Genomic DNA, 14163 nt, shown 5'->3' with positions numbered 1-14163 from the left:
TTATGTTATAGCATAAATATTGTCTTATCTTATAATATATATTATAACAGGGCTCCAGACTAACTTTTCCACCAGTAGCACCAAATTTCTAAGTGCACCAGCAAATGATTTGGTTGCCCCACCTTCACCTCCTTATATTGGTTGCACTGCAGTATGGCCACAGCTATTAATCCTCTATGCCTGCTGATGAATAGCTGTTTTTGCATAACCTAGTTGTGGTGCAATGACTTTCAGGGATACGATCCACCCTGGCATGCTGTCAATCAACTTCTGGGCCACATCCTGACCGAGCAATATGAATAATCAGTTTAACTAATAATGTGTGGGTTTTTGTTTGTCCACCCGCTGCTTGAGGATTGACCACAAATTCTCTAAACTTTTGGCCACGACTGTACTATATCTTACCAATGCTCCCAAAACGCCTCACATACTGGCTGCAGCAGGCGGCTGCAGTGTAGCAGCAGTTCTACACAGAATTATCAGGTTGAAACCGAGTGATTTTTATCGACCTGCGCTGTTTTCTATTAGCAAAGTTTTCTATGAGCGGATCGTATTTTAAATGTCAGTACCAGTCAATCATGTTTATATAATAAAAACGTCATTGGATCACGGCAACAGTGAAAGTGACCGTTTTCTGAACTTAGCGATCCTCCGGGGCTCGGCATGCCAAAACACGTCGGCAATTACTTAGACTTGACCGTGTCGCCAACTAGCTAGCTAGCCAGCACGTGCTTGCAGGCAAATGTTTAGTTGAAAAGTTTTTTTTTTTGCTCCCGTCACGTCTGAAGCATTTATAACCTAAACGAACGCCTACTAAAATGTCCCCTATGGACAATAGTGGTGTAATAAAACTTATTCGCCATTTGAAAATTCGATTAACACGATGGACTAGCAAAGAGAAAAACACAGTAATGTAGTCATATTCGCAAAACTCTGCCAATGTGCAATTTATCACAGAAGAAACTGACAGTGTTATTTAATTTTATCGACACAAACTCAAAAGCACTTTTAAAAGATAACTTACCTCCTTGCCGCGTCTTTTCTCCCAGCAGAATGTCGTCGTGGACCTCCGCCCTGGTCCACTGTGCAGTTGCACTAAACCTACGTTTAATTGCAGCTAGCTTGAAAAGTGCGTCCCTCCGCAGCTGAAAGTAGTCCACTGCTGTTTTCTCTATTGTTGCGTCAATAATTAAGTTGTGGTTGAAATACTATGGTTTATCCAGTTTAGCGAACTGGTGAGCACTATACTTCTTAAGTATCATAGCTTTACAGTTTTATTTTTGACTAACCCCAAAACAGGTGGTATTTCTTCAGCAGCACCCCTCCTCCCCCGTTTCTTTTTTTCAAGGTATAACTTACAGAAATAAGTTGAATCAACACTGACAGTCATGACAAAACTTACAAATAGTCAAGACAATTAATTACTTTAAGTTTATTTTTCTAAAACTTATAAACATGAGTTCAATATTCAAAACTTACCATGACAATTTGAGTAAAAAAAACAAAACAAGTTCACATAACTTAATGGGGCTCTCATGTTTTACAGTGTAGCTGTAGTTATAGAAAAACATACATGGGTTTAGAATCTCATTTTTTTAGGAACTAAAGAGTTCTCCATTTGGGAGCCGAAAGAGCCGGCTCTTTTTGGTGAGCCGAGCCGGTTCTCTAAAAAGAGCCGGCGTTCCCGTCACTAATACCTCATAAATGTACAGTGGCTAGCAAATCAATATTATTATCTCAGAATGGAATCTAACCAATCTCTGTCCTAAATACGATTTGACCAATCAGTGTTGGTATACTGTATAAGATTTACATCAGGTGTACCTAAGGCATCATATTGATGCATATTAGACCACAAAACAGTCATCCAGGTTTACTGAGTTGGTAATGACAAAAAGCTGAATATGGCAACTTATAACTAATCAACATATTATTGATCTTTGATTTACAACTTTGTCAAACTCAGTCTGCCTGCTGGTAGTTCATGGGGTTTGTATTTCTACACAGTGAACTGCTGGGGGGGGGGGGAAATCAGAGGTAACATATGGATAATTTACAGATTGATGTAGACCTGCACTACATGTTCTCAGTATGGTGGGAGGAAACCCACACAAACAGGAGGCCAACCTGCCTCCAAACAAGAAGGAGCAGGGCCACGATTCAATCCCACAAACATCTAGCTGTTTGGCTACTGAGCCAACTGCTGAGCCAGCACACCACCCTCGTCTGAACACTTATAGCCCAAGAGTGTCCCCAGTGTGCATACAGGTAGGTGGTAGCACTGTACAAGTGAGGCATGCCAATTTATAGGACTATGAATTGGTCATAATATCAATGCATTTAGAAAATGAAGTCATTGACTTTCATGACTCACTGTTTTAGAAACCTTATGTTAACTCTTTGTATGGGAGAGATGTAAAGTGAAAGATGGCTACATTTAGCCACCCTTTGAATGTTAAATTGTGTTTTATGGCTTTAATTCTGTGAGAATGATCCGAAGCCCGTCACTCCACTGCTGGCTAGTTCTCAACTCAATAACAAGCTGTAACCAGCTTGTGAGGAGGGATATTCTTTACAAATCAGACTTGGGATATTAAAACAGCGTGCTGTAACTAACGGACACATGTCTTGCGACAGCAAAGTAGCTACAGAAGGACAATCTGCAGAAGAAACATGAAAATGATTCTTACAGAACTGAGAGACTTTCGCCAGGTGTTAGCACAAATATCTATTTATGATTTATTATCTATTTATATGTAATATCTATCTATTAAACTATTTGTTTAGTTTGGTAACTGTGAATATGTCATTTAAATCTGTATACCATCTAAGAGTAACTGATTCTAGGTTTAAGCAACTGTAACTATATCTGGGTAAAATATGTCACAGAAGCAGAGTTAGGCTGTACTGGGATTCATGTCAGCTGTCTGTTGTCTGAGAAGGTTTGCTAAAGAATGAAATGTTTATGTCTAACATTTTTGAGTCAAGGTGACATCTTCAAGACTCAAACATTTACTCAGAACAGTCAAGAATTTGTGGGATGTACCCTCTGGCAAATAAGTAAGCCTATTCATGGGAAAAAAAACCAAACAAACAAAAAACGTTATCAGCTCCATTACACTGTTATCTGATCTCGGCTGAAATAAACCGTAAAGATAACCCAGTCTGTTCCGCGATTTTTCCATTGAATTTATACATTAGAAAAAGCCTGAAACCTGACACCAAGAAAACAGTAAAAAGTTAAGAGAAATAAAAGAGGATATTAACAAGACAAAGCACAGACATGACAAAGCCGAAGAGAAAATAAAATAAGCTGAGGAGTGGATTCAGACATTTGAGGACCAAGTGTCACAGCTACTAAATGCAAACCCACATAGAAGTGAGGCGAAGGGACCAGGGAAGGTTAGTCCAGAAGAGATAACAGTAGAGTTCACGAAGGGGGCCAAGGAAAATTCACTTTCCATAAGTGATTTTTTTGAGACATTATTGAAAAAACCCATCTGAAGATTGGAAGTTTGTATTCTGCACTGGCTCCCGGGTGGAGTCGTAGCTTTCACATATAACCTTAGCAGGTGAAGCCATTCAGACATGGTGGAAACCTCATCACTAAAGTACTATTTTGGAGTGTGCAACACGCTAAAGAAACTGAATTAAATAAATTAAATACATAATGAGTGGCAACTGACTGCAAGTTAGATGCAATGTACACATTTTTTGTTAGCAGCCCTATTTGTAAGTCAATTTATTTTTACTTCAGACCAAGATAAGCAAGCCAGAAAACAGATCTATGATAAAAAAAAGAAAAAGAAAAGAAGAACCAATATTTTTTTTCAGAGGATATCCAATCAGAGTTGGACTTTAACCACGACATCTAAGGGTAGACTGTGGTGATATTCTGCTTTCTGCCAAGATGAAACAAGCAGAAAATCCCTTTCTCTCCACGACCATGACTCTCCGTTTTTCCCTCAACCCTGCTTTACCTGCTTCCTCTCAAGCTCTTAACATGATTGCAGCTCCTCATATGAGTCCCACAATGTTTAGCTCTTAATTCTTTCGAAACAAGGTAAGAAAAAGTAAACAAACAGACATTTAAACACAGAAGTGGAACAATAGCTATGTTGGTGTACAATTGTGTAAACAGATTGTCCTTAACCAATGAGATCAAAGAGTAGGAACAGGTTGCAGTTGCTATGGCAGCAACATTGCCTCGCACAGAAGGGATATTATATTTGTGTCTTCCCTTCTTCTCTAAGTTGATATGTGACTTCCAAATTGGTCATTAATGTACCAGTTTTATTTCACCAATATTACCAATTCATTAAACAATTGAACATTTCTGAAATAATTAAAAGTTATTAGGAGAATCACCGGGTAATTGGACAAAACAAAACTTCCTGCCCACACTGGGAATTTGTACCAATTTTGGCAAAAACGTAACTGATCCATTTTCTTACACAACTATATTTTTGAAAAAATATGTCTTCGGCTTTTATGCCTTTATTTGAGGGACAGGACAGAGAACAGAGCAAGAACTCAGGTAGAGAGAGTTGGGAACGACAAGCAGGAAAGAAGCCACAGGCCGGACCCGAACCCTTGCTGCCCGACCTAAGGATCACGGCCTCCACACATGGGGTGAGTAAACCAAACGCTGGGCTGCACCAAATCCTCGAGCAATCACTTTCTTAAAAAAACCCTTTTCTCTCCTTTCTCTTTATTGTAAAGCCCGATAACTCTTTATTGTTTTCAGTGAGGAAATAATGGTTTGTGCGTGTGGCAGTTAAGTGGAAGGTCATTACAGGTGAAGATTTATTTTTGCTGGGGGAATTATTGAGGTGCAGCGGCACTAAAAGGCTGGTCATTTCAGGTATGTGGTTCTTATGTGAAAACAGAGGATGGATTAGTCCCATGGTGTAGATGAGGACACAGATGTGTTCATGCTGTGCTAATATGTGTTGGCATTAGTGTCGCCCCAGAAAGGTAAATATACCCATGTACCGGGTTTTGGACAGTTTTTAGTTTTCAGACACAGCTGTTTCTCTCCAGTGTCCTTCATCGTGTCCTTCCATCATTTCTGCCTCAGTGTTTCCTTTGTGACTCACAAACTGAAGCACACCTGCAGCACAGTGAGACTGACTGTCCCAATATTTTAACATCCGTCACATAAGTAACTTCAGTATCTTCACACACAACCACAGAACAAGCTGCTCGACCTATATGCAGTTTTCTGTGACTGTCACTGTAACATTGAAAATGATAGCTGACAGGCGATATCTGCTTTCAGAGGGTAGGTTTTGAAAACATTTCTGTACACTGTATTTGAACCCATTTACAACTTCCATATTCTCTTTCTACTGTACCAAATTATCAGTCTGTTTAATTGACATTTTAAAAAACAGATTCATAACATATTAAAGATGTATCTGTTCCCAGTTCTGAAATCGTATATATATATATATATATATATATATATATAAAGAAATTGTAAATAATAAAATAGTGTTTAATAAAAGGACAAGTGAACAAACAAAAAGTGCATGAAAAGACAAACTTAAAGCCCATAAAGATGTGGAGCGCAGAACCGATTTAGAAAATGTACAGTATATATCTTCCCCTAGGCTCAATTACTCACTTTGTAATTTGAACAGATTTTATCTTCTAAAACTGTGTAAACATGGTAGGAGAATACAATTTCAACAACTCATTAAGAAATAAGCCAAGTTCAAGTGGATGATTTTATTTTTGTTTTAAAATCATTCTCATCAGCAAATTTTTACAATCAACAAACTGAACAAACAGGAGTGTTTCATAAATTGCCTTCAAAATCAGCCAAAAACGTACTAAGACGCATAAAATAATTAGAATATTTGATTTCAATTGATTGTCTGATTCTTCTCTGCAGTTCTAAACGAGATTTGATGAAATGTTTTTACTTTTAATGAGGTACAAAACAGCATTGCAAAGTAAAACAGGATTCATCCTACACAGACGCTCACCACTTGCTCTCCTTGCTACAATATGCCACATACTCAAATCTACAGCATGATTTTTACTTTTATTTTTTTGACTGCCACCCTACTTCTGTGCACGTCTCTCTCTGTGATAAAGTTTTCCTTCCCTCATTAGGGACACTACATGTCCTGGAAGGAGAGGAGTAGTTGTGTGGGGGGAGAGAAGAAACACTGAACACATGCATGCCCTTTGTTGGATTGCACAAACTATATAGAAGACAACTTCATGCATTTTTTTTGTCCCTCTCACTACAGGTAGAACAAAGCTCCCGCAAATGAGCTTCTGTGGCCTGCGTTCAGGGTTCACTAACCCCTGCAGTCAATAACTGGCTCTGAAAACCCTTTAGCCTACAGTCAGTGGTTAGTTTGGAGACCTTTCAGAGTCACAGCATCACCTCACTTTCTTCCTCACCTATGGATGTAGGTGTTTCTCAGAGTCAAAACATGCTCAAGCAGCTGAAATAATCACACTATTTGAAGTAAATCACAACAGATGAAGCTAAAGAAGAATATTGTTCTGGCTGCATTTGGTTAGCCATACAGCGCTCTTGAATGGGGATCATAAGGATTTAATGCCTTTATCTAATGGCATCGCAATGGATATTTTGCCGCCACACTGCACGCATGCTCGATTTAACCATTAAAAGGAAGTCATTTTGATCGTATTACAACAATAGTGCAGACAACCGGGCAGCAAATATTCTGTAGGAAATGACTCTACATGTCATATAGAGCCATTCGCTTGAGTACATTCTGTTTCTGCACCCATGAACATGAGCAGAATTCCCCTTCTGAAGTCTTTATACCTGCTTAGCTAACAGATGGGCCTTTTCCTGCCAATGACACATTTCTTTGAGGTCACTCATTGCTATTCTTTGGATTCCTCCCAGCTTATATCATGAAGCTTTATTATTTCCCTCCTTGCCCTGTATCATATGGGTCACCTTTCAGTAGCCCCACAGCAGTGTCTGTTCTTTCGTTAAAATGGATTTTTTTTTTGTGCAGCAGGTCGGCTTTCCATGTATTGTTCTGACACACAAAAAAAGCTTTTGAGCATTTAGCATCCCGTTTTCTTAATTCTAAAACCTAAGCTCCTACAAAGCACTGTAAAAAAACAGCAACATTTAAAATATCTATCTGGTCTTGATTGAAAACTTCCAATAAGCCCATGTAATTAGGCTTAATCGGACAGTATTTAAAATCTGCAACTCGGGGGCTCTCATTCAAAACAATGATAAATGATGACGTCGAGGCTCGCGGAGAATTGTGGGAGTGATTCTATCCCCAACTCCAAAATCACCCTTTAGAACATACCGATAGCAAAAAATCATCAAACGTCCCAAAAGGGTGTTAGGGAACCCTCAACAAGCCAGTAAGTGTTACTCCCAAACAACAAACTGTCATATCAGCATTTTCCAGCACCGAACACTGAACTTATGATGTGGAATGTTCCTCTGTTAATGTAATTTGTCATGTTTCTGACAATTAACCTTCAGGTTTGTTCAACTTTCACTGAGAAGCAAAAATACGAAATAATGACTCGACATTTATCGTGATATGGACTGTCTCTAGTCTCTTAGTATACTATGGGAGGTTGAGCCTATGGTAACCTTTAGAATCATCTAGCAGTCTGGGTCTGGGAGGCAGACACACTCGGTACTACTTGGAATAGTCTTAAAACGTCCCTTTTTGATAGAGCTTTTAGTTAGGGCCGGTGCAGGTCTGGTCTAGCTCATAGTTAGGCTGCCATAGGCTTTGAGCTCCGATCTCACTCTCTCTGTGTAAGTCCCTATCTGTAAATCTTAGTAAATAAGCAGATGTTTTCCTGGAAGCTTCTGAGCCCTCATGTCTTGGGATCGTTGGTGGAGGCCAGCCTGAACGACAGAAGTCTTTTTACCTGCTCTTTTGTAATCTTGAGTAATATATAGCATTTTAACTTCTTGTGTAAAGTGTCTCGAGATTGACTGATATTACATTTTTATAGCGATAACATTTTTTGTCACATCACCCGGTCCAACTTCTAGGATAAGTGTTCATGATTGCTATGGTATTGCTGGCAGTCCAAAGGTAAAGCAAAGAAAGACAGACAATTGCTGTAGCTGGGCAGGAACAGAAGGATTTACCTGAAACCTGAAGCACAAAACTACACCTTTAAGCCAAACCCCGCATCAGAAAGAACACAGAGTAGTAAGTGCTAAGATGAGTTTTTCACTTACAGGTGAAGAGCTGCTGAAATGTGTTTTGCTTCACAAGAGAGCTCGTGAAAATTGCCCATTGTTATTCAAAGGTGTCACCATTACCTTTGGCCGGGGGCATGTTTACCGTCTGCGGAGGCCAAACAGCCTTTTTCGAGTGGAAAAATGCTATAATTCAAAGGATGTTTTCCAGAGGAGCAGGTTTTTAATTCAAGTTTCATTATTTGAAATTCAGAAATCATAATCCCCAGCTTCTTTTCAAATAACACCATCTGTTATAAATAAACATTGCTTTTTAACCTTACTGTTATGTTCAAATGAAAAGTAGGAATCCTGTGATTTTCAGAAAGGACATGGTGTGTGCTGACTTTATTACTTGTAAGTCTTTTTGTGGTCATGCACCTAAACATATGTAATAGTGTGAGTGTGCTGCCTTTTCTACCATTTCTTATCATCGTCAGGTGGTTTTTATAACACACTTAACACACTAGCCCTTCAAACACATTCATGATGTTTATGATTCACATACAGGAGGCTGCATACTGTACATACTGTATCTGTAAAATGACCGACTGTGTAAGAATGACCAGCAAAGAATTACACATTTTTGCACAAATACTCTGAGACAGGACACACAAACACTGAAGTGAGACTTATTTGAGTTAGTTTTGTAGTCGACTGCTGTTCACACAGCGATGAATTTGTGACCTGAACCTTTTATCTACTTTAAAATTCAGGTCATGAAATTGTGGCAAAGAGAAGCTTAGGTCAAATTCTTGCAGTTTTAAAGGTGAAAAGGAATGAAAACCAACACAATGTTGCGAGAAATTACTTCTGGGGGGGAAAAATAACCCTCTGTAAAATCCCAAAGACAGACTGCCGCTGACCACTGCTGTGAGGTACCCGAGTGGCCCTGGACAAATCCTGGTCGAAACTAAAACAAACTAAATTTATTCCTCAAAAGTCCTAACTTGTGTAAAATGTAGATAAATTGAATGTAATCATTTGCCAAACATAAACATATCTGATAGAGAAAGGCACAAAGAGAGCATGTCAAATGTTGAAACTGAGAAATTATATCCTAATTTCAAATTTGATGCCACAAACATTTATTCAAAAAAAGTGGGGGCAGGGTCATGTTTACCTCAACAAAGAATATCTTATCTTACCCGTTTATCATTCAGCGTTAATGTTGCCTTCACAAATGCGCACATAGCCATGCCATGGTAACGTAAATGCTGCATTTGGAAGGTTTTAAAGGTGACTTGACAATGAAAAGCACTGCACCAGGTGGTGCAGGAACACCATGCTCTTAAAGGGAATTAGTGCAAACACAAAATCTGACTCATGTTTCACCCAAATTAACACTTAAAATCAGCAAATTTAAAAGGGATTTCATAAAATCCCTTTAGGTGAAACGCCTTACTTTGCGTGTACGTTGTCTGTCGTTTCGTGCTGAAAAAGGTTGTTAGTCAACTGCTACAGTATCTGCACTATGCTTCAATGAGGCCCCCTGATTTTAGTTATGTACAGTTATGTTCTGTCATTGAGATTCTCATTCATGTGTTTGGTTTTGTTGGAGGTGTAACAGCTATGTGCTGAAACCTTCACACACAGCAGGGGTCCTTATTATAAAAATGCCAATAACATGAAAAAAACATTAGATAGAAGCATGTCCATAGGGTCATAGGAATCAACAGTTTTAGTAATAGAATAATACATTATAGATCTATTTACCAGGATAGTGAAAGCCCTTAAGTGCAATAGCCTTGGAGCACAAACAAATGTGTTGCATGCAGCCTAAGGTTGCTTGCTGCCTTTAAATCATGTTTTTATTCAGATTTTTCTTTCTTGTTTCACACAAATAAACATGTTGTGAATGTCATGCTCTGACTAGCTACATTACTTCCCTTCAATCAGATGTGACTCAGATCTGTAGCTGATGTCAGTGCTGATGTCAGAGCAGACCGTGATTTTTAAAATCAATTTATTTCTATTCACATTTTTGTTTGAAAATGATGCATGAGATGGAGAATTAGAACAAAACTCTTCAAAGACTCTGTTAGTGTCATCAAACATTTAGCAGTGAGTCTCATTCTTGTAAATGGAACAGGATTCAGAGGCGTTTGTGTCATTTATGAGTTGTTTGTTTTTTATTGTTTCCTTCAAAAAAGAGAGCATTAAATGAGGATTTTGTATCGAGAAGTGAATGTAGTCATCTTAAGCACCGTTTGCACCAAGCGGTTCAGCCCGGTTTGTCTCAGTACGGCACACATTTTGTTGCGTTTCCATTGACTAAAGTCAGGAAAGATTCCCAAATTATAGGCCCGTACCATCCTACTTTTTGGGACTCTTCCTTTAAAAGGTGGAGCTTAACACAGCAGTCCATTGATTGGTCGAAAGAATCGTCACTTCCCATGTGACAAACACAACCCTGCCGTGTTTAAATACACAGTTGATTGTTTATATGTCTTAATTTCTCCTCATAGCACACAGCCCTGTCTTAAAACAAAGCTTGATTGTGTTTTTGTAATAAAAGAGCCACATGACAATGACAAAGTAGATAAATTGCTGGATGTCTTCCATCATTGGTTTTGTTTGTCTCATGTTTTTTCAACCTTTGTTGAATTTATTAGAGGCTGAGCTGTTAGCAATTAGCTGCTATCATGTGACACTATTAAGCAGCTGCCATGCCTATCCGCATCAGGCTTACATGCGGCCTACCAAATCAGGCTTTACTGAACCAAACCGTACCAAACTGTACTGATCCATACCGGACTACTTGGTGGTAACAGGGCTGTAACTGAATGTTCTGCCAAACAATTAACATTATTTCATCTAGTTCACTACTGTAGTATTTGTTTCATAACAGAAATGGGATGATACAGATAGTGCTTCTTCTTTGAGATTCAAGCCTGGACACCATTTCTGCTCCTGTATCCCCTTTGTCCAATTTTTCATGAATGTCTGTGACCTTCCACGTCAACATGGCCACATACAGCAGCTCGGACCAATCACTCTTCTCCACAGACATGTTGTGTCAAGACAGCGTGGCTACCAAGTGCCACACCTGCTGACACACATGCCACCAGGAGTTATCTCCACATCTCCAAGACGACATTACTGAGAGAAGACAACAGCACACACTAGTCCTCTAGAAGACACTAGAAGAGGCTGATATGTCACTGATTGCATCTGCCCTTATGACAAGAATCGTGATCGCTGCACACAGAATGACTTGTTTTTGTCTGTGTGTACACTACAAGAAATGAGGTGACTGTCTGTCTATAAAATGTGTAGCCACCATAACAATTATACGAAAGGCACTGAAACATGGACATTAAAAAGCGCTGACCAATTAAAGGTGACCGGAGGTTAAGAAGACCGGTCAGGAAATTATGCTAATGTCACAACTTGGAATAAATGTCACACAATAACAATAACCTCCAGCAAATTACTTGTTAGTTTTTGACATGAGGTGGCTGACACTCTGGAGGCAGGACATAGACTCTGGCCTTTTAATTTGATGTGGAGTGATGGAGGGGTTTGGGAGCAGGCCAGAGCACAGATGATTTCTTTTTCTCTCCCACTTGCCCTATACTCCGAGGTGCCCCGTCATGGTCACCAGAATTAATGGCAAGATGATTCCAGGACAAATTTAACCAAGTGGCTCTGGGCCTGGTTTTCTGCAGGCATTGGATGACCTATTCAGTGTCCTGAGATTGTTCCTAGAAATCTGTTATGTCTGGGTATTTGCTGTGTAAAGATTTCCAATGACTAAACATTTTTTCCAGTATTAAACTATTAGATTTCATGTTATTTCTCTTTTGTTTGTGGTTGTTGATTGTACAGATTTATGACAGCTGTTATCAATTCCCTATATATGAATTGATCAACAACAGAAAAGACAAGGAACTGTATCCATTAACTTAGGTTAAAAAAACAGCTAACAATAGCATCCTGTCAGACTCGTACATAATCTTACCGCTAGTTAGGAATAGGCTGCAAACTCAAAACAACAATTTTAATATGAAGCTATACCTAGCTTCAAATGATGTTAGCTTGGAATTAATACATTTATTGACCAACCAGCTAATAAATAGTACCTGAGAAGTGCTATAGCATGCTAACATTTGCTTGTCTGAAGGTTGAAAATATGTTGTTTTACTACATGGAATGGCCAGATATTTTTTTTGTAAGGATCAGGATTACTTTCAATTGTCTGCCCATTGCAGATTTACCCAGAAGTAGTGAAATGATCAAAAAGTTGTCCGATACCCAACAATATTGTTACTTCTGTTCCAGATGGGAAATTTTAATAAAACAAGCCTGATGGAATTGGCCACTGTGTGTAATATATGGTCTTTGAGAGTTGTTACAATGTATTGATTTATTAAAAATAAATGTTTGAGACCTCAACACTTAGGTAAAATAACTGTTCCCAGACATTATCAAATCTGTCTTTGTTAGACTCAATTTTGCTGGGCCCAGCTTTTTAGGGTTTGGAGATATACCACTTGTGTTTGTCAATTATGATATTTAAAGAAGAGACTTTCAGTTTTTAACTGTTTGTATGACAAAAAGCCATCTAAAGAGCACGTTTTGGGCTCTCATCAACAGTGACGGTTATTCCTCAAATGTTAGTGACATTTTAAAAATTAGTATCGTATAAGTTAAATAATCAGTTGATAATGATTTATTGCCAATATTACCTAAACCTAATGTGTCTTGCAATCTCTGCTCCTCTCTCTGTTACACCAGACAAATACAAGATACATCTGTCTCAGCCTGTCCTATATTTATGCGTACATATGTCTGGCAACAGCATCACCTCGCACTCGATGTCAGTGGTCACTTAAGCAGATGCTCAGAGCAGTTTAATAATACAATAACATGGAGGCGAGCCAGCGTTCCGCTGCATCAAAGCATAACCCAGTTTGGAGATTCCTCGGCTGTCATGTAGGTCAGGCCTCATGCAAAAATGATCTGTCTCTCTTATTTCTTGTCCATCTAAAATCGGGGCTAATACAAGAGGAATGAAGAAGCCTTGCTGAAAATTAATGGGAGCTCATGAATAGGTAGCTTGCCTTGAACTGTTAATGAGAGGGAAGTCAGTTTTACTAAGCAGATCGCAAGAAGCTAAAATCCATGAAGAGTTTCTTCTGACAACTAACCAGCCTATTTTACATTATTCATCCGTTCCGAGGCTATGCTTATGCCCAATAACCTATTTTAACTCCCAGTGTGATTCCTTAAAGTCTTGTTTCTTGTTTTTCCACTTCAGTATTCATATCAAAACCCTTTACCCCCCAGCGGACACTGCAGTGGAAGTAAAGAGCCATTCGTGCCTGGTATCTGACTTTCTGTAAACGCTGTACACAAATTTAGAAGCCCAGAAGGAATGAGGATGTCTTTGTTTTTTTAAGTACAGAGCCCAGGAGGGGGCACATTCCACTACATCAAGCACACAAAATGTTCTTGCCTGTGCCAATATACAGCTCATCCCAAAATTGTGCTTACTTCTTGCACAAAATGTAGAGAAATATGCAGAGGGTCATGACAACAGACTTGCCTTCATCCCTGACGCACCTTTGCAATCTGAAAATTGATATAAGGAAACATGAGCTGAGGTTCATAAAATGGTAAATCATCCTCTAAAGTGCTAACTCATTATCAATTAATTAATCAACATTATAGTACCAAACAACAAAACTCATCTCATGACACTTTACATTAAGAACAGGTCTTATCTGTAGTCCTCATCACTTTAAATAAAGAGACCCAACATGAATTCATCCAGCATAAGAAGGGATAAGGAATCATTAAGCAACAGTGACAACAAGAGGTTCCTTTTGACAGGAAGTAACATCTAACTGAACTAGACAGCTTGGTGCACAGCCATCTGCCTTAACCAGCTGAGCTGGGAAGGTATAATGCAGTATGACAACCATCAAACCATT

The 14163-nt window shown here is 38.9% G+C and overlaps 1 protein-coding gene across 1 annotated transcript in view; it reads left to right on the top strand.

The window, feature by feature from the left end:
• Positions 1-4482: 4482 nt before the first annotated feature.
• Positions 4483-14163, top strand: part of gfra1b (gdnf family receptor alpha 1b) — a 74433-nt gene continuing 64752 nt past the window's right edge. Inside the window, exon 1 of the mRNA XM_079333913.1 lies at positions 4483-4632. The gene's annotated coding sequence lies outside the window, so the exon portion shown is untranslated. The remainder of the gene's footprint in view (positions 4633-14163) is intronic.

The sequence above is a fragment of the Symphodus melops genome (genome assembly GCF_947650265.1).
Source record: "Symphodus melops genome assembly, chromosome: 21".
Taxonomy (NCBI): Eukaryota; Metazoa; Chordata; class Actinopteri; order Labriformes; family Labridae; genus Symphodus; species Symphodus melops.
This window is presented reverse-complemented; position numbering and strand designations above follow the sequence as displayed.